General features: G+C 37.7%; 1 long non-coding RNA gene across 1 annotated transcript in view; it reads left to right on the top strand.

Moving 5' to 3' along the window:
* The window catches only part of LOC132660014 (uncharacterized), a 47,441-nt gene extending 25,260 nt beyond the window's left edge, over window positions 1–22,181 (top strand). The window contains exon 2 of the long non-coding RNA XR_009601159.1: window positions 9,947–22,181. This is a non-coding gene — a long non-coding RNA (uncharacterized LOC132660014). The remainder of the gene's footprint in view (window positions 1–9,946) is intronic.
* Window positions 22,182–22,422: the final 241 nt, after the last annotated feature.

Genomic DNA, 22,422 nt, shown 5'->3' with positions numbered 1-22,422 from the left:
CTAAGAGTCGGACATGACTGTGTGACTTCACTTTCACTTTTCTCTTTCATGCATTGGAGAAGGAAATGGCAACCCACTCCAGTGTTCTTGCCTGGAGAATCTCAGGGATGGGGGAGCCTGGTGGGCTGCTGTCTATGGGGTCGCACAGAGTCGGACACAACTGAAGTGACTTGGCAACAGCAGCAGCAGCAGCAGGTGTTAGACATGAGCTGAAAGAGAGAGAAGGGTGTGACTAAAGAAATCTCTTGTAAGATGGTTGTGGTGATGGAATCTTGTGGTAGCTGTAAGAATCTGCACATGTAATACTCGTTTTGAATGGCACTTGAAATGAAATGGTACAGACACATTGTATGAGAAAGAATTTTCTGTTTTTCATATTTTTCTATTGTTACATAAGATGTAATCATTCAAAGGAACTGAGTGGATGGTACACGGAACCTCTTCACTATGTTTGCAACTCTTTGTGAATCTATAATTATTTCAAAGTAAAAAATATAAGAATGGGGCTTAGTTAATCTTGACCTAGTATAATAGCTGTGAGTTGTTTTTCCTCACTGCTTCCATATAAAAGTTTTGTACAATTATACTCTGAATGATGCTATTTACAAGCTGTACATACTAGAGCTTTTGACAAGCAGTTGCAGGTGGCATATCAATGTACCAGCTGCATCATAGACTCTTGTTGTTAAGTGACAAACGCGTGGTATTCAACATGATATTTCTCTTTAGAGGGCAGAATATCTTAAGGGTTTCGTTCCAGACATTGTTGCGACACTTACTGGTTTCTACCTTTGTTGCATATATGGTTTTATATATTTCACCGGTATAATAAAAAAATGTGAAATACTGGAGTTGTACTGATTTTATAGGTTTCTCTGTCATTTCAGTTATACTTTGAAGCAATATATCAATATTCTGTTATTTGCTGATTCTTTCTTGTGTTCATATATACATATATTATGCTTAGGTGAGTGGTGTAGATCTTCCTTATAATACATAAGCAATGCTCTGAGACACATAGCTGAAATATTTGTATATATGTATAAAGGTGGATGAAAAGAATATTAGAGTTCTCTTTCCTTGTCATCAATGCCAGGAACCCCTAAAAAGCAAATATACCATCTCATTGTTTTAGTTTGCATTTCCTTAAAAATTAGTGAAATTGAGCATAATAGTTTATGAATTGCCTCTTCGCAGTGATTTGTCCATTATTTTTCTACATAGGTAATATTCTTTCCCCAGTTGACTTAAGGAGCTGCTTTGTCTACATGCAGCTTTAGTTGTACGTGTTGAAAGTATTCCTAAGTGCATCTTTAATGGGAGGAAGGTAAACCCTCTGTATTCAAGAAATTGATGAAAACAGAAAGCAAACAAATAAGCAAGCTGCGTGTGGCTGATAGAAAAAGAGTGAAAGGCAGTAGGAGTGAGAAACAGTGAGAAGTATAGAAATATGGAGGCTATGTAAAGGATTTTAGCTTTTATCCTGAAGGAATGAGAAGCCTCTGAAATGTTTTAAGTTAGGTGTGGGTAGGATGAAGTATGGAGATGATGGTGATGTTGTAAATGAGGTTTATTATAAGAATTCTTTAAAAATAATCAGTTTAAAACTCAGCAAAGAATGGAACATGGTAAATTATTTAACAAATATCTGTCACTCATTGTTAATATGAATATAATGATGACTATTGACATTTCCATCAGAAGGAGACTGAAGTCTGGTGGGGCTAAATGATTATTCCAATGACATGGCTATAAAGAATCACAGATAGATGTTTCTAGGCTAGATCTCATTCTCATTCTGATATCCAGAGTGTGAGTATGTCTACAGCAAGCAATTCATGAGCTCACAACACAAATCTAGCCAGGAGAGTGATCCTGTTACAGAGTAAACATCAGGAGTATTAACAAAAACGCAATCGTGTATTAGGTCACTCTCACAGGAGTCATATCACATGAGTGTGATTAATGTATTGGAGGCCAAAAGACTCAGTTACACTAGAATTTACACAGAAGAGGTCTTGGGAAACAATATTATCCTCATTATAAAGTTAGTTGGCCAGGATTTACAAGTGCCATTTTTAAAATTAAATAATCTGCAAGCTTCCTGTTCACAAACACGCACATACTCTGTGGGCCCTCAATAAATACTAGCTGACTGACTGACAGATAAACATCCCCATAAACAGATAAACACTTCTAAGTGAAGCGCAGCCATATATTTAAAGAGGCAGTATCAGATCTACGTGTATAGAGATTAAATATATGAGGAACAGAGTGAAAATGCAACAGTGAAAATCTCTTTCTAAATTGTGAGCTGCTTAAAGAGCAAATGAATATACCCTACAGCAATTAGTAAAGCATCCCAGATGAAAGTTCTATAAGATAGCTTTAGTCCACAAAATAGATGCTCTTCACCAATTCTAAACAAATCCATTTTTGTTACTTTAAATCTTTACCCCATCTATCAATTAACTTGCAAATAATGCTACCAGTGACCTTGTTAATATGTGTGGTATATCTTGAGAAGGAGATATAGTATAAAGAAACAGGAGAGTCGAAACTAAAGATCAGGAAGTAGGCATTTCACTGGGAATCCCTGGCAGTCCAGTGGTTAAGACTTTGCCTTCCAATGCAGACAGCTGAGGTTCCATCCCTGGTCAGGGAGCTAGGTCCCACAGGCTTCATGGCCAAAAAACCGAAACCCAAAACAATGTAACAATATCAATAAAGACTTTAAAAATGTCTCCACTAAAAAATATTTTTAAAATTCTTTTTTAAAAAGCAGGCATTTGATTACATCCTCTCGTCTCAGTTCTCAGTATGCTTAAGTCCTATTAAATATCCTTACCTAAATTAATGAATAGATCCTTATTAATGTAGCTGAAATGCAGCAACACAGACTCACAATCTTGATGTTAGTGCTTAACTAGTTTAATGATCTTAAGCGAGATTTAACCTTCCTTAGTATTTTTCATTTCAATTGGAATAATTTAGTAAACCATTTCTTTACATGTTTCCTTAAATATGTGTAATATCTGATACAGTGCTGGGCTTTTAATAAGCAAGATATGTCTTCTCTGATATTAGTTACTGACTGATGGTGAAAATGACAACTTCCCCAGTAAAAAAGGTCTATTTAGCTTCAATCTCTCCTGACGATGGGACTGTAGTGAGGAGTTCCAGGTGTGAGAGCTGAACTCACAGGATGAGACAGCTGATGGATCTCTGGAGGACAGGACAAGTCTGGTCGAAAGATGGGTCCTGCTCTCTGGGTTAGCACAGGTTAGATGCTTGAACTGTGTATTCTGGCCAGACCCAAAGGAGAAGCTGAAGACCATGAAGTCACCTTAAGAGGGAAGATAAATGATATAAAGAACAGTAAATACGAGTGAAGAGAAAACTCTAAACCCTGGAATAAAGACGTGAGCTAGCCAATTGGATTAAAGGGCCAAGAAGAGGGTTTTGTTGTGGTGGCGATTTGTTTGTTTTTTTAAAGAACTTGTACTCCCCATTCCTTCAAGTTATATGGTGTACTGATTTCAGTCATGCTAACTGAATAGTTTTCATTCAGACTAACTGAATAGTTTTCAGCATCCCAGTCACTGCTTCATTTTTTGCAGAGGTTAGAGGTTCTTTGTAAGAAGAACTGAAAATATACAGCGACATGCTTTAAAGATTGCAAGTAAAGCGGCTTATAAAATGCCTAAAATTATGTTTTTCCTATACCTATTTATTCACTTCCCTCTTTTGCTTGAAAGGGAGCTAAGATAGAGTGAAAGGTACAGGTCTGCAGTGCTAGGCATTCAATTATCTTCTAAAATGACATGAAATATTTTCTTCTTAAAGTTTTTAATAATCCTGTAAGAAGCTATTTTTAGGCCAAATTTAACTGAGAAGTATTTAGAGAACAAAACTAATAAGCCTAATATTAAATAATAAGAGGTGGAATTTGAAACTAAGAATGTTTAAAATTCAGGAAGGCATACCCTGTTTCTGGCTGGAAAGACAATATTATATAGAAGGATGTAAAACAATTCCAGCCTATATACACATTTTTAAAAATTGCAGTCAGAACTCCAAGGTAGCTTGTTTTAACTGATCAAATAATTTTTGAAAATATATGGAAATATAAGAGTGTAAGAATTGACAAGATATTTTGAAAAAGAAGAATATGAGGGAAGAACTTCCCCTATTAGTTAATAAAACATTATAAAGCTGCAAAAAAAAAAAAAAACAAAACGATAAGACAGGGGCATAAGAATAAGTGGGTAAATGAAGGATTTTTGGCTGTAAAAGCCTACTAAAATTACATGAAGAGTAAATTTCCTAGGACGGAATACCTCTGCTTAGCTCTTTACCTGTATCTCCTCCTAACCCTGTCACTGCTCCTACTCCACTCATAACTCTAGATCTCTATGTTTTCCCCTTTTCCTTTTTTTTTTGGCCACACCATGTGGCATGTGAGATCTTAGTTTCCTGACCAAGGACTGAACCCTGTTTTGGAAGCACAGAGTCTTAACCACTGGACTGCCAGGGAAGTCTTGCTTTTCTTTAGGATTCTCTGCCTCTCTCTCCTTACCTATCTATCTATGTCTGTCAGGCTATTTATCTATCTATACGTATATCTATTTACATCTAGAGACTTCACTGGTGGCGCAGATGGTAAAGCGTCTGTCTACAATTCGAGAGACCTGGGTTTGATCCCTGGGTTGGGAAGATCCCCTGGAGAAGGAAATGGCAATCCACTCCAGGGCTATTGCCTGGAAAAATCTCATGGACAGAGGAGCCTGGTAGGCTACAGTCCACGGGGTTGCAAAGAGTCGGACACGACTGTGCGACTTCACTATTTACATCTATACATAGATATGAAGCAGGTAAGAACATTTTATCCAAGATAACACAGATATATTGAAAAAAACTGAGGTTCTATTACAGTGAATATTTTCAATGTGTTTAAAGAAAATATATTAGCAATAGAATCAAAAGATGAATAATATGATTGAAAACATCTCCAACACATATGATAATAGATTATCCCTAGACCACAAAGAGCTTTTACTCATGAATAAGCAACAAATCAATTGTAAGCTGTATAAAGGAAATAAATAGGCACGTCACAATCTGCATGGAATGTTACTATGCAGCAATGTCTGCCAGGGCTTCTCAGGTGGCACAGTGTAAAGAATCCACTTGCCAGTGTGGGAAATGCAAGAGGTGTGGGTTCAGTCCCTGGGTTGGGAAGAGCCCCTGGAGAAGGAAATGGCAACTCACCCAGTATTCTCTCCTGGAATATTTCATGGACAGAGGAGCCTAGTGGGCTCCAGGCCATGGGTCACAAAGAGTTGGACACTAGTTGGACCAACACACACACACACGCACACACACACACAACGTTTGTTATTCACTAAGACACCTTTAGAACCTGTCAAAAATTAAGTTCTCACTTCTATTTCTCACAATTTTTGTTTAGTTTCTCCTCTTAAACCATAACTAGAGAATTTAGTACTCTATAAAATTTGTTCTTCCCTAAAATTCTTTCTCCTCCAAAATTTCAAGACCTTCCAATTAAAATCCCCAGATGATTTGAGTGACTAATATCAGCTAGATATTGATTTTTTTTAAAAACATATACTAAGGTAAAAGGCTTATGTCTTCTAAGGTATCTGCATTTGTACAAGTAAAAGACACAAATGTTCAATATTATTTTATAGACTGAAGACGCAGAAGGCTTCTACTGATTGGTTTTAAAAGATTCTGGAATGGGCTACAATTATTAGGATTAAAATTCGAGAATAATTGTGTTCTGAAGAGGTTAATCATTATCTTAAGATATGTAAATACTCAATATGAAGTAACTCAACTTATCTTTTACAAACATCCAACAATTATCAGAGAAGCCGCAAACCCAGAGAGATTTGTGTTATATACTAGATTAACTTTATACTATCACCAAGAGGAAAAATGCTACAGCAGTGATAAATGATATTGCAGATGATAGTGAAGTCAGAAGAAAGCAAATAGTAAAGAACTATGCAGTTAGAAGTCTTCCCAGGTGGCACTAGTGATAAAGAACTCGCCTGCCGCTGCAGGAGACATAAGAGACCCAGCTTTGATCCCTGGGTCAGGAAGCTCCCAGATCCCTGATGCTGGGAAAGATTGAAGGCAGGAGGAGAAGGGGATGAAAGAGGATGGGATGGTTGGATGGCATCACTGACTCAATGGACACGAGTTTGAGCAGGCTCCAGGAGGTGGTGACGGACAGGGAGGCCTGGTGCTACAGTCCATGGGGTGGCAGAGTCATGGCTGAGCAGCTGAACAACCACAGATGGATGGGAAAACTGAGTGGTGAACAAGGCACAGAGACGGTTTCAATGGCACAAAAAATTAGAATTTAATTTTATTCCATATTTTTTGTCAAAATACTTTTATGAATTTCCCCATAAGCAATAAACCACTTATCATCTTAAAAGTCTGAATGTGTCAATGACCTTGTTGTTAAAAAGAATAAGCACTTTTACGTGACACTTATCTTCTAACCCAATCATTCATCTCAAAATATTGAAGTGAAAGATGTACAAACTGCCTCTACCTAAGAAAAAATATTATTTTGAAAATAATTCCTGTTGATAAATGCTGATTTCTTCCCTCCCTAATTCTCACTTCTCTCCCTTCCCTCATTTTATCTTTTCTTCTCATTAGTAGTTGATGGAAAAAATATCTTCTTTTTTCTGGTTTTCTACTGTTGCTATCTTTAGGAAGATCCTAAAACCATATTTACTTTAGCTTTTCTTCACCACTGTCTTACATTCTTTGGTATCTTTGACATAATGGATATGTAATTAACATTATTGGTGAGTAGAAAATAAACTTTATAAGATCAATAGCCAGTAATAATCTTAGAGAAATTATTCCGTGCTCACTGTATGCCAGGCTTTATGTCAAGGACTTTATGTTTTACTTTTATCACAGTTTAGGAGCTAAATCTTATGACTACCCTGTTTGTAAAGGAGGAAGCTGAGGCTTAGAGAGATTAAGGTTACAGGGCTAGTCACAGCTAAAGAGCGATTCCTGAAGGCAGAGAAGTTTGAGTCTAAACTAGAACGTATACCCTACCCCACTGCGAGATGGGTCCTGGAAACAAGTCTTAACTCTGTGGGGACACTGTATTTCAAGACTAGTTTCAAACAATTCAAGGCATTTAGAAATAACATGACATTGTGCAGTCCAGTGGTGAGTTACTAAGTGTGCCAAGTCCTGGGAGAGAGACAGAGGTTTTCCATCTCTCTGCCTTGTGTTTCTCATTTCCTTATACTTGTTTGTAAGATCAAAGGTAAATTTATGAAATATTTAGTGAACAGCCTGGCTTCATAAAGACTATGTACAGCCCACTGGTTTTGTAGATTTTTCCAGACAATAATTTTTTTTTTAGCATATTTACTCTTTTGCTATTTCAGTGGATAAAAGTGACCGGATGGAAACTCAGCCCTCATCTTCTTCTCCTGGTTGCGACTAGGGCAAATATACCTTCAGATCTTATTCAACAGAAAAGACACATCCAATCTTATTCCAGTAGGTATCTGAGCAACTATCAAAGATACATTACCTTTAGAAGGAGAGGGAAGAAATGAGCATCAGGTTCCTAAAGACATGACATCCTAATTAAAAGAGCCTGCATAGAGCGCGAGAGTGGGTACAGACAGAGCTAAAGTGATTGTGAAATCTTGTCGCTGAAGACGTCAGTAGCGTCAGAGCAGGTCCTTTAATTAGAATCTTTTATTTTGTTTAAGCTCAAGACACAAAACTCATTGCAGTCACCCTGCCTAGAAACTGGGTTGCTTAGAACAAAAAGACTTGTTCTAAAAGAGAAAATCAGGGTCGTAACGGTCCAAGTATATAAATATGTATATGGACCATCACTTGTAACAAATGGTAAAAAGATATGTGGGTGACAGTGAGAGCTGCATGTGGAGGGTCTGCTTTATCACCTACCTCTGACTGTTTCCCAAGCACAGCTCGTCGCCAATCCCAGGCCCCGGGCCATCATTAGTCCTCGCACATGGAGGCAATGAAGGTGTCTCTTCAAGTAAATCATCTGAGGATTTTTATAATCTCAAATAAAATTTTCTAATATTTTTTTCTAAGTTTTCCAGGTTTAAGGTTTTAATCTTTTATTATTTATTGAGCAGCAGTTTGGAAGAGCATGGTGAGAAACCCTGGATATATAGTTGGATGCAAAATCTGTGCTGTCCAGTGGTCTATTAAAAACTAATAAGTTCTTTCTTTTTCATATGATCACTGTTCTCTCCTCTGGTGCTTAAAAATTAATAGCATGTGGATTTATAAACCTTTGCCTGTCGATCAGTAAAATTGTTGATAAATGTATTTTAGAGATTACATGGGAAAGTCTGCATATAAATTTTCTCTTCAACCTCCAGAAAGAACATAGGCAACTGTTTCAACTGAACATATTTTCCAGTGTTTTTTTTTTTATGATATCAGGATAAAGAAAATTACATGTCAACATAACCAAATAAAATAAATCTATTTCAAACTGCAACTTTGAAAATTAATCAGAAAAGATGTAAATAAGTAAGGTAAACGCTGTGGAATAAAGGTAAATGTTTCTTACTTACTAATGAAGGCCTGATAAAACAACAAATCATTGCAAATAATGTCTTCTTGTTAAAATTAATGAGAATAAAATCAATAAGTGGGAAAGAACACTGTTCTGACTTCTTTTTGGCTAGTCTTAAGTCTCTGTATTTATTTCTGGTATTAAGTAGAATTGATTTGCATCTGCCTGTTAAGTCTTAGCTATGGATGTGGTTGGAAATTTATAAAACCTGAAAGGGTCTGACCCTTCTCTAATGAGGGAAAAATAGAAAGCAGGCACACTCGAATCAGTTCAAAATGTGAAGTCATAATGACATTGACTATTGAATTATTATTCTTGTATTATTTATGCATCTGTAAATCCAACATATATAAGAATAAGGGGAGGAAGAAGACAAGAAGGCAAGAATGAAGGGAAAAAAGGAAAGGAAGGAAAAAGGAGGAGGGGGAATGATTAATGGTGAATGTGTGATGAGGACTGAATCAAATATAAAAAGGCTCTAAGTCCTATGGTGTTTATTTAACGTGCTTCTAGCTGTATTTTTTTAAAATCAGCTTTATTCTTTCAAGATAAGCATCATTCTTCCTTATCTTAGACTATGATTTTGAAAAAGCTTTACTCTAATTTTGGATTGTGTATGCCATTTGGACTTTCAATTTATTTGTGGCAGCAAGCACTCTGATGAAAGTACTGTTTGTCCTGTAATTGCTGTCTTCCAGTGAGCGTTTTGTTCCATTATAATCTCCTAGAACAGTTTATTCTCAAAAAGATGTGGCACAGACTGAGTCTTCATTTTAAGGATGCTCCTTTAACTTCTCCAGGTTTCAAACTAAAATATTATCTTGAATAATAAAAAGTGGGGAAAAAATGATCAGGACTGGGGACACATTTCAAAATTTATCCTGAATATTTCTTTTATTTTGAAAATGAAAATATATTATTAAATATAACCTAATGCTTACAGACAACTCACTCATGGCATGGATTAATACTATAACTATGTGGATGGAAACAAATTTTGTTGTAGAAATATAGAGTGCTTTTTAGCAAACTGTATTTTTTAAAAACTTTCCTAATGCAAGCTTCATCCTGAATGCAGTAATACTGATTTTTAATAAAGACTATCAGTGTAAAGTATTGCTGTCTTTTTGATAAGCAAAGAATAATGACTTTATATGTTTTATGAATGCCATATTGTTGCTCACAAACTATCTTTGTGACTTTTGAAAACTAGGAATGAATAATCAGGAGAATGTGCATTTTATTTCAAGTGTATTAAGTAATCTAATTCTCAGTCTCTCTCTCTCTCTCTTTTTTTATTCTTTTCATTAGAAAAGACCCTGTGCTGGGAAAGATTGAAGGCAGGAGGAGAAGGGGACAACAGAGGATGAGATGGTAGGATGGCATCACCAGCTCGATGGACATGAGTTTGAGCAAGCTCCAGGATATGGTGAAGTACTGGGAAGCCTGGCATGCTGCAGTCCATGGGGTTGAAAAGAGTTGGAAAGGAATGAGGGACTGAGCAACGACAAATTTTCGGTAGCATTGTATCAAGGCCCAAGTGATAATATCTGGCAGGAATTTACTATGGAAATAATATATACATAATATATACATACTTGTAAAAAAAATGATCTGAGATGACAGAGCATAGCAGAATGGTTGGAAATAAAGTTAGAGAGGTCAAGAAACATATTCTTCAACAAAACGTGGTTGATGAAAAAAAGCTTGTAACGGGAGCATATGACAAGGTCCAACAATTTAGCTTTAAATATAGCTCTGGGCTTGTAGATTGCCAAGTCAAATAAGAGTATATTTCTCATTGTATGACAAAAGAAAACATACCAAATCTTCTGACAAGGAAGAGTATCACTATGCAAATAATATGGTAAGCAATTCTTGAGGAAGAAGCCAATTTTCAAGACACAGGTAAAAGATGGACTTTCAGCAGTATTTAAATAGAAATTTCCTAGATGTTTCAGGAGGAGGAAACGTTACTGTTTCCCATGACTTAACTTTTCACATCCATTTACAAATGTATAATATTACAAAACAGTGTTGTAGAGTGGGGCAAGCAGCAGCTTAGTCACTTGTAGTTAGTTTTCTGCCTGAAATGCTCTTCTTTTATAGCAAAGCTTTCTCATAGCACCCCAGTGTGGTACTTCTCATTCTATATTGTAATAATTGATCTACTTTCTCTCACTAAACTATAAGGGCCTCCCAGGTGGCACTAGTGGTAGAGAACCTGCCACTGGATTCCTATGTTGGGAAGATCCCCTACAGGAGGGCAGTGGCAACTCACTCCAGTATTCTTGTCTGGAGAATCCCATGGACAGAGGAGTCTTGTGGGCTGCCATTCACAGGGCTGCAAAATGTCAAACACGACTGAAGCGACTTAGCACACACTAAGGTATAAACTTCTTGAAGGTATAGAATATCTTGGTTAATATTTCATTCCTATTATTAACATGGTCTCTGACACCTAGTAGATGCTCAATTAGTCCTTGGTGGATGAATGAATGAATGAATGAGTGAATTTAGGGTTGCACTGAGGAGTCTTCCTCATCAAGAAAAATCCTTGTCATCAAGGGTTTGGGGTCAGACAATTGAGTGGCGAGAAAGGAAAGGGGAGAAAGACAGGACTATATATGGAGAGGGGTGGGTGTGTCTCAGTTCAGAACTCAGGTGTCACCTGCTCTTTTGAGCAGCTTCCCAATCATTAAAAGTCAGCATGGATATTGATTCTTGTGAATTAGGTGACGGATGAGAAAAGGTGTTGTTTAATCAGAGTTCCAAAGCTCAAGCTGCTGTGCACTTGGGGGCTGAAGGACAGAATCAGAGAAAATCTTGATGCAATTCTATTCTAGAAAATGGCTTTTCCATGCATTCATTTTTAATAGTATATTTATCATAGTTGCCTTTGAGGAAGGCAATTTATATTTAGCAAGAACTGCTATTAATTAGTATTCATGGGCATAGCCTTTCTTTCTGTTTGTTCTGGTGTTCCAAAATTGCAAGGAAAAAGTGCCTGCCATTTAATTATATTAAATCAGATATGTGAACAACAGAATTCTGGCGTCAAGGACTGTATTAGCAAATTGTGCCAATTAGAAACACACAGCAAGTACCATGCACTTTCCTTTTGCATTAGTGGCTTTTAAATCATATAGTGGCATAGTAACAAATACAGCTAGCATGGTATGACTGTCACATTTTCCACACATTCATTTTTAGCTACTTTGCCTTTTAAAGAAAACATACAGTACGCTGTAGGCCTACACATAAAATGCTTCCCAAAATGTGAGATAATTATATGCTTAAGCAGTAATATGCAAACACTCTTCTTCAGATAATTATGAACACTTATTTTTCCACGTGGGAAACTAGCCAAGAAGTAACGACATACTGCACTTTGGGAAGTCATCCATTTTTAATACATGAAGCAGTGCCCCATCAAGTATTACAAGAAGAAAGTTAACCAATTTCTTGTGATCAAATGAATAACCAAAAGTAAAAAAAAAAAAAAAAAGAATTCTTAAATGATAGTATCCATCACACAGTGCCCTATTAAAAAACAAGGCTATAAAGGGACAAAAATCTGCTATAAGAATAAAGGTTGGCAGTCATAAATAAACTTTCAATTTTTAGTAGATTCTGAAGATATACCTTCCTCCAGAAGTACTCTTTAAAAATTGATTGAAATCAAAAAGTAAGTTTGTGTAAGCTGTAATTTGGGGGTTTTTTTATTTATACTTAAGTAAATCTTGATTAATTATGGTAATTATAACATCAAATGAAGAAGATGGATCATTGAAATATCAGTTCAGTTCAGTTCAGTTCAGTCACTCAGTCATGTCCAACTCTTTCTGACCCCATTTGCGACCTCTTTGCACCACGCCAGGCCTCCCTGTCCATCACCAACTCCCGGAGTTCACTCAGACTCACGTCCATCGAGTCAGTGATGCCATCCAGCCATCTCATCCTCTGTCATCCCCTTATCCTCCTGGCCCCAATCCCTCTCAGCATCAAGGTCTTTTCCAATGAGTCAGCTCTTCGCATGAGGTGGCCAAAGTTCTGGAGTTTCACCTTTAGCATCATTCCTTCCAAAGAAATCTCAGGGCTGATCTCCTTCAGAATGGACTGGTTGGATCTCCCTGCAGTCCAAGGGACTCTCAGGAGTCTTCTCCAACACCACAGTTCAAAAGCATCAATTCTTCGGTGCTCAGCCTTCTTCACAGTCCAACTCTCACATCCATACATGACCACAGGAAAAACCATAGCCTTGACTAGACGCACCTGTCGGCAAAGTAATGTCTCTGCTTTTGAATATACTGTCTGGGTTGGTCATAACTTTTCTTCCAAGGAGTAAGTGTCTTTTAATTTCACTGCTGCAATCACCATCTGCAGTGATTTTGGAGCCCAGAAAAATAAAGTCTGACACTGTTTCTGCTGTTTCCCCATCTATTTCCCATGAAGGGATGGGACCAGATGCCATGATCTTCGTTTTCTGAATGTTGAGCTTTAAGTCAACTTTTTCACTCTTCTCTTTCAGTTTCATCAAGAGGCTTTGTAGTTCCTCTTCACTTTCTGCCATAAGGGTGGTGTCATCTGCATATCTGAGGTTATTGATATTTCTTCTGGCAATCTTGATTCCAGCTTGTGTTTCTTCCTGTCCAGCGTTTCTCATGATGTACTCCGCATATAAGTTAAATAAGGAGGGTGACAATATACAGGCTTGAGTACTCCTTTTCCTATTTGGAACCAGTCTGTTGTTCCATGTCGAGTTCTAACTGTTGCTTCCTGATCTGCGTACAGATTTCTCAAGAGGCAGGTACAAGATGCTAAATTATATTTTTGTCCATTGCTTAAGCATTCTAAAATCTAAGATTTTGCCAGGTCTCCATAAAGATTTTAAACTAATTTTAGTATTAAGAAACTTTAAATTATATTGCCTTTGAAATTTAATTTATTTGAGGGCAAAACAATGTGTTGATGAACTTTAGTTTCTTTTAAGGTGTTTTTGTACATATTATTAAGAATTTATTGTCTATTTGCTAATACTGTAATATTATCTCCTAAAGAAATTTTAAGCCTTCTTTTATTATTTCAGGTAAAGTTTATGCAGAGTTAGATTCACAGCCAGTAATTGTGTACTTTAGGGAGTCTGACAAATTCACACAAATATATAACTGACACCCCAATCAAAGAACACTCCTCTAACCCAGAAAGTTGCCTCATCATCCACTCCATCAGTCTCTATCACTCACAGGCAAACACTCCTCTGTTTCTGTCACTAAGAGTTTAGTATGTTCTCGAACTTCAAACAAATTGAACTACCCAGTGTGTGTTTACTTGTTTTCATTGCTAAGTCGTGTCTGACTCTTTTGCAACCCCATGGACTGTGGCCTGCCAGGCTCCTCTGTCCATGGGATTTCCTAGGCAAAAATACTGGAGTGGGTTGCTACCTCCTTCTCCATGGGATCTTCCTGACCCAGGGATCGAACCTGTATATCTCGTGCATTGCAGGCAGATTCTTTACCACTGAGCCACCTTATGCTATTTTTTTTTTTTTTTGAGAGACTTATCTCTCTAGTTGCATGGAACAGTAGGTAATTTTCTCTCTTTTTTTTTATTACCTACTGGTATTGCTTTGTATAATATGCAGCTATTTATCTATCTTCCTTTTGGTACATATTTAGATTGTTTCCAGTTTGGAACCGGGGAACCTGGTGGGCTACAGTCCATGTGATCACAAAGAGTCAGTCGTGACCGAGCACTGAACACACATGCTGGTTTGGAATTATTATTAATGAAGCTGCAGTAAAAATATTTTTACAGGTTTTTCATGGACTTATGTTTTGATTCCCTTTAGGTAAATACTTGGAGTTGAAGTGCTGGTTCATGTGAAAAATGTTTAAGAAACTGCCAAGCAGTTCTCCAAGTTTGGGTCAGTTTACACTCCCACCATCAGTATATAAAAGGGATTTCTTTGCTCCACACCCTTGCCAACAGTTTGTGTTTTCAGTCTTTTCAGAAGTATGTTGCATACTTTTTAAATATTAGAGCATTTTCTAGGTTTCTTTCTGTTACTAGTTTAAATCCGTTATGATCTTAGAACATTTTTGTGTGAATTATTTTCTTTTACATACGGGAAAGTTTGTTTCATTGCTTATCTTGATGAAGACTGAGTTTATGTTCAAATATTAACAATATTACACTCCCCTCACACTTAGTAGGGCTTCCCTGATAGCTCAGTGGTATAAAGAATCTGCTTGCAGTACAAGAGACTCAGGAGTTGCAGGTTCAATCCCTGAGTCCAGAAGACTTCCTGGAGGAGGAAATGACCATCCACTCCATTATTCTTGCCTGAAAAATCCCATGGACAGAGGATCCTGAAGGGCTACAGTCCAGAAGGCCAGAAAGAGCCGGATACGACTGAGCGACTGAGAACAGCACACATTGTAAGTTCTTTCTAACAGTGTGTTCCCAATTGCTTCCAGTCATCCTTTGTTGTGCTGTCATATATTTTAACTTTTACGTGTGCTATTAACAGAAAATATACTATTATCTTTCACTCCAAACAGTCATCTCTAGAGCAGTAAAAGTTAAGAAAAACATAAATTTAATTTCCTTAATTTATTCCTTTTCTAATGCTCTTCATATTTTGTGTAAATCTAAATTTCTTACATCCTCTGAATAACTGAATAACTCTGAGTATTTCTTTTCAAGATAGTAATATACTCACTAATTTTAAAAACTTCACTAGTTTTTTGCTTGTTTGAGAAAATAATTTATTTTTCTTTAATTTTTGGATTATACTTTACTAGGTATGGAGTTCTAAATTGGTAATCTTTCTTCTAATACTTGAAAGGTATCACTATTGTATATTTTCCCACATGATTTCTGATGAGAAGTCTACTGTAATTCTTATCATTGTTTCTCTATAGGTAATATGTCTTTTTTTCTCTGCAAGATTTTCCGTTTGTCTCCGGGTTTTAGCAATCTAAATATGATATGTTGGCTTCCCTAATTGCTCAGACAGTAAAGCGTCTGCCTACAATGCGTGTAGACCCTGGTTCGATCCCTGGGTGGGGAAGATCCTCTGGAGAAGGCAATGGCACCCCACTCCAGTACCCTTGCCTGGAAAATCCCATGGACAGATGGAACCTGGTAAGCTACCGTCTGTGGGGTCACAAAGAGTCAGATATGATACACAGGTGTTCCCTTATCCCTCCTAAACTAAATACTTTTCTGAGCTTCTTAAATCTGTAGTTTAGTGTCTTGCCACTAACTTTGGAAAATTCTCAGCCATTATTTTTTTCAAGTCATACTTTGGCCCCGTTTGCTCTGCTCTCTGCTCCTTCTAGGAGTCTATGGATGTTAGACTGGTATTGTCCCACAACTCATAGATGCTCCCTCTGCTTTCACTTTTTTCTCTTTATATTTCAGATTGAGTAATTTTTATTGGCTTACCTGAGTTCACTGATCTTTTCCTTGACTGTGTAAAGTGTACTGATGACTCCACTGAAGGCAGTGTTCATCTCTGTTTTTATTTTATATTTCTAGCATTTCTGTTTGATTTTAGTTTTAGTTCCATTCTTTTTAGTTTGATTGCAGTTTCTCTTTCCCTCATGAAGATATCTATCTGATCTTACGTGTGGTATACCTTTTCATTAAGAGCCATTAACATAGTATAGTTATTTTAAATTCTTTGTCTGATATTTCCAACATTAATGTCAGATTTAACTCTGGTTTTGATGATTATGTTGTCTTTTAAAACTTTTTTGCATTTTTATATGCTTTGTATGTTTTTGTTAAAAGCTGGACATATTCTATAGAATAGTTTAGATATTAAAATAAATACTTTTTTACACTTGGCTATGTATATGCCTGTCATTAGTCTAGCTTGATTGTTCTTATTTGAGGGCATACTGAAGTTGGATGGTGTTTTATGTTGTGGTGAGGAGAAAGTGGGAGTTAAGATTCATAAGTTTTGTATCTGTTTTCACTAGCTATGAAATGAAACCAAGATTTTAAACATTCTGAGATCTTCTACCTCCTCTCTCTCCCTTTTTCTTCATTTATTTTCTTTCTTCCCCTTTATTTATTTTAGAAATTAAAGTACAATATCCATCTTGCCTATGCAGGATGTAAACACGCTTTGAGATAGTGTTGTTCCATACAGTTACAAAGAATTTTGTATTTGCCTCATGTGAAAAGGTGCGCGCACTTCTTTAGAAGCTACAGATTTTTTATTTCTGATTTTGACTTAAAAACAAGGAGAACCAGGGACACAAAGCCATAGCAGAATGACTGTTGTATTTCAATTAAAATGGGGCCTCTTTTCTTCTTATCACCCAATACCTCTATCTATAGTCAGGCAAAAACCCAATTAGTTATTAATTGATGTGCATTAAAATTCATTAACTCTGCATGTGAGGCCTGGGCTATAATTAACTGTCTTTCTTACCTTTTGTTCTGAAATCTCTAGGTAAAAATCCCATTGCTAATAAGAAGGAGGGAAACACTTTTGCTATCTAGTTAGTTAAAGAGCAAGGTCTTCAGAAGGCTGGATGACTGAGTGCCCGAAGGTCTGAGCATAACCAAGGAGCATTGTTAGATTCCCTAGAACTATTTACCTGTTTGGAAAAGGGACAAGAAGTAGTAGTATTTTACAGTGTTCTCCTTTCATGATGTTTGCACATTAAATTGCACTTTGTATATGTCTTCAATCAAATACTTACATTCAAACTTAAGATCTCAAAAAAAAAAGTATTCCTTGAATGTGCAATTTCAAATAAATAGCTTGAAACTCATCAATTTTAAACTAAATGTATTGAAATCACTATGTGTTTTCTTAAAACACTCCTTACAAATGAATGATAGACAAAATAAATTATCTCAGACTCAAGTAAGAATATTCGTAAATAGCTTTCATTAGCTTCTCAGCATGACATTTGGATAGATTTACAGTCCCAGCTATATTGACACTTTGGTATCTGTAATCTATAAAAATAACCAAGAAAGTAACTATTATTTCCTGATTTCTCGAGCTCCATAAAAGCTAATTACGCACAGACTTTAAGTGAAGATTTTAACCCATTTACAGTGGTTTCCATCCACTTGTAGACTCAAAAGAAAGATTATCTTGTGAGATGAGAAATAAAGAAATCTTTTAATTTATAAAATTTGGAGGAAGCCAATAGGAACTTTTAGTCCTTCCACTTTTCCATTCTTTAAATTGGATAGCTGGGGCCCCCTAATTTTAAAATACTTTTGCAAAGCCATAATTACTGTTATATATGGGTTCGATCCTTGGGTTGGCAAGATCCCCTGGGGAAGGGAATGACTACCCACTCCAGTATTCTGGCCCAGAGAATTCCATGGGCTGTATAGTCCATGAGTTCGCAAAGAGTCAGATTCTACTGAGCAACTTTCACTTTCATAGTGTATTATGGTATATATGTGTATATATATGTATATATGTTTATGCCTGGAAAATCCCATGGGTGGAGGAGCCCTGGTAGGCTGCAGTCCATGGGGTCGCTAACAGTTGGACACGAGTGAGCGACGTCACTTTCACTTTCATGCATTGAAGAAGGAAATGGCAACCCACTCCAGTGTTCTTGCCTGGAGAATCCCAGGGATGGGGGAGCCTGGTGGGCTGCCGTCTATAGGGTCGCACGGAGTCGGACACAACTCAAGTGACTTAGAAGTAGCAGTTACATATATATATGTACACACACATACATACCATATGTATGTATATGGTCGCACAGAGTCAGACATTACTAAAGTGATTTAACACACACTCATGCACATGTATATATATGGTATATTATAATTATTATGATAAGTGTCAGAATTGCAAAACACATATTTTGTTTAAATTTGGAAAACTATTGCTCATTTTTTTACATTAATTTGGATATACTGTAGATGGCTCAAGAATATGGCTCCTTGAAGATAACATGTGATGCTCATAGCTGATATTTATTTCAGTGCTATTTTGTTCTAGGCATTGTTCTGTGTTCACACCTACCAAACAATTTAACCCTTAGATTAGTCCTGTGAGATAAGTTCTATTACTATGATCTCCATTTCACAGATGAATACACTGGGGCTCTGAGAAGTAAGCTGCTCAAATCCCAAAGCTAAAAAGTGAAGGTCTGAAATCTGTGCTCATAACATCTGCCTGCTACTGCTGCTGCTCAGTCAGTTGCGTCGGACTCTTTTGTGACCCCATGGACTGAGACCCATCAGGCTCCTCTGTCCATGGGATTTTCCTGGAAAGAATAGTCGAGTGGGCTGCCATGCCCTCCTCCAGGGGAATCTTCCCCACCCAGGGACAGGGCTAGAACGGGGGTCTCCTGTGTCTCTGCATTGCGGGTGGATTCTTTACCACTGGTCCACCAGGGAAGCCAGCCTCTGCCCACAAACCTTCATATATGAGAATGGCCTGTCATGGTTAAGTAATACATATGCATCCAATTCACAAGTATCAGTATTAAGAGAAATTTCTCCAAACTTGGAAAATATTTTCAAATATGTTCTATGAATTACAAATATCTTCTTAAGTCTTTCTGTTTTAAGTTCTCACTAGTGCTGAGATAAGAAATGGTTGAAGAACAGGCTACTGCTTCACTACTTGCATATTCAAAATGTTGAGAAATTACTGAATAAGGTGTTTTCTCATTCTTCTGGGTCTCTTTGCTGGCTCCTCCTCAATGTCACTTACCCAGAGCTAGGTCGTGGGCCCTTATTTTTCCTCTGCAGTCTCTCAGTAGGTGTTTCCATTCAGTCACTGGGCTTTAAATCCATGGATATGCTCATGGCAACTAAATTTGTATTTCTAGCCATGACCATTGAGTTCCAAGTTTCAATATTTGTTGATAGCCTTTTGACATCTCCACTTCAATCAACAAATACCTCAGATTTAATATAACCCAAACAGAATTCTTTTCACAGCTATTTGTAAGGCCTCCCCAGACAGCCATTTTGCTTTTTTGCATTTCTTTTCCATGGGGATGGTCTTGATCCCTGTCTGCTGTACGGTGTCACGAACCTCATTCCATAGTTCATCGGGCACTCTATCTATCAGTTCTAGGCCCTTAAATCTATTTCTCACTTCCACTGTATAATCATAAGGGATTTGATTTAGGTCATACCTGAATGGTCTAGTGGTTTTCCTTACTTTCTTCAATTTAAGTCTGAATTTGGCAATAAGGAGTTCATGATCTGAGCCACAGTCAGCTCCTGGTCTTGTTTTTGTTGACTGTATAGAGCTTCTCCATCTTTGGCTGCAAAGAGTATAATCAATCTGATTTTGGTGTTGGACATCTGGTGATGTCCAGGTGTAGAGTCTTCTCTTGTGTTGTTGGAAAAGGGTGTTTGCTATGACCAGTGCATTTTCTTGGCAAAACTATATTAGTCTTTGCCCTGCTTTATTCTGCATTCCAAGGCCAAATTTGCCTGTTACTCGAGGTGTTTCTTGACTTCCTACTTTTGCATTCCAGTCCCCTATAATGAAAAGGATATCTTTTTTGGGTGTTAGTTCTAAAAGGTCTTGTAGGTCTTCATAGAACCGTTCAATTCAGCTTCTTCAGTGTTACTGGTTGGGGCATAGACTTGGATTACTTTGATATTGAATGGCTTGCCTTGGAAATGAACAGAGATCATTCTGTTGCTTTTGAGATTATTTAACTTCTATGCAGAGTACATCATGAGAAACACTGGGTTGGAAGAAGCATAAGCTGGAATCAAGATTGCCGGGAGAAATATCAATAACCTCAGATATGCAGATGACACCACCCTTATGGCAGAAGGTGAAGAGGAACTAAAAAGCCTCTTGATAAAAGTAAAAGAGGAGATTGAAAAAGTTGACTTAAAGCTCAACATTCAGAAAACGAAGATCATGGCATCTGGTCCCATCACTTCATGGGAAATAGATGGGGAAACATGGAAACTGTGTCAGACTTTATTTTTGGGGGCTCCAAAATCACTGCAGATGGTGATTGCAGCCATGAAATTAAAAGACACTTACTCTTTGGAAGAAAAGTTATGACCAACCTAGATAGCGTATCCAAAAGCAGAGACATTACTTTGCCAACAAAGCTCCATCTAGTCAAGGCTATGGTTTTTCCTGTGGTCATGTATGGATGTGAGAGTTGCACTGTGAAGAAAGCTGAGCGCTGAAGAATTGATGCTTTTGAACTGTGGTGTTGGAGAAGACTCTTGAGAGTCCCTTGGACTGCAAGGAGATCCAACCAGTCCATTCTGAAGGAGATCAGCCCGGGGATTTCTTTGGAAGGAATGATTCTAAAGCTGAAACTCCAGTACTTTGGCCATGTCATGCGAAGATTTGACTCATTGGAAAAGACTCTGATGCTGGGGGGGATTGGGAGCAGGAGGAGAAGGGGACGACGGAGGATGAGATGGCTGGATGGCATCACGGACTCGATGGACGTAAGTCTGAGTGAACTCCGGGAGTTGGTGACGGACAGGGAGGCCTGGCGTGCTGCGATTCATGGGGTCGCAAAGAGTCGGACATGACTGAGCGACTGAACTGAACTGACTGAAACAGAATTCTGTAATCTCTCCTGTTCTCAAGCACAGATCAGAAAACAAAAGCAATACTAAAACTTGGTTCAGCATTCAACACTTTTTTGTTCAATATTTTCCATATCAGTGAATACCACCCTCAGCCATCCCCCAAATTAGAAATCATTCGTAATCTCTGTCCCCTCATCATCCACATTCAGTCCTTTCGCACATCTTCTCAGTTATTCTTCCAAATCATATTTCATATCCATTTTTGGGGGTGGGGAAGGGAAGGGGAGCTATGCTGAGGATTCTTTGCTGTGTGCTGGATTTCTCTAGCTGTGGTGCCCAGGCTTCTCATTGTGGTGGCTTCTCTTGTTGCAGAGCATGGGTTCTAGGGCATGTATTTTTATCCAGTCATTTTTAAAGACCCAGCTCAAAGCTACTTTTCTTTCTGTATCCTGTGAAGTGAAAGTCGTTCAGTCATGTCCGACTCTTTGCAACCCCATAGACTATATAGTCCATGGAATTCTCCAGGCCAGAATACTGGAGTTGAGTAGCCTTTCCCTTCTCCAGGATATCTTCCCAACCCAGGGATCAAACCCAGATCACCCTCATTTCAGGCAAATTCTTTACCAGCTGAGCCACAAGGGAAGCCTAAGAATACTGGAGTGAGTAGCCTATCCTTTCTCTAGTGAATCTTCCCAACCCAGGAATTGAACTACGGTCTCCTGAGTTGCAGGTGGATTCTCTGTAGCCTACTGACCCGATTAATTCATGCTTCCCAGTTGGGTCAGTAAGGCTACAAAGAGAAAAGTGGCTCTGAGCTGGATCTTTTAAGTTCAAAGTTATATAAATAAAATGTCTCTTTAAAATCACTTAGGGAAAATGTTGACCTAGATGTATTTACATTTGTTAAAGGGCAGATGTTTAATTTTTATTTTGACTACAGCTTATGTCCAGGTACCTGGTCAAATCAAATGTTTATTGTCTGATTCATAATAAATTAATCACACTGAAAAAAAAATGAATGGATAAGTCTGTTTTCTGTGTCTGTGTCTCAATTGCTGCCCTGCAAATAGGTTCATAATAGCATGGAAACATATACATTACCATACGTAAAGTAGATAGCAGGTGGGAATTTGCTGTGTGACACAGGGAGCTCAACCCAGTGCTCTGGGACAACCTAGGGGGTGGGATGGGGTGGGATGTGGTGGGAGGTGGGAAGGGGTTCAGGATGGACGGGGCTTATGTATACCTGTGGCTGA

Source organism: Ovis aries, chromosome 6 (assembly GCF_016772045.2).
Source record: "Ovis aries strain OAR_USU_Benz2616 breed Rambouillet chromosome 6, ARS-UI_Ramb_v3.0, whole genome shotgun sequence".
Taxonomy (NCBI): domain Eukaryota; kingdom Metazoa; phylum Chordata; class Mammalia; order Artiodactyla; family Bovidae; genus Ovis; species Ovis aries.
Note: the sequence above shows the minus strand (reverse complement) of the source record. Positions and strands in the feature narration are given on the sequence as shown.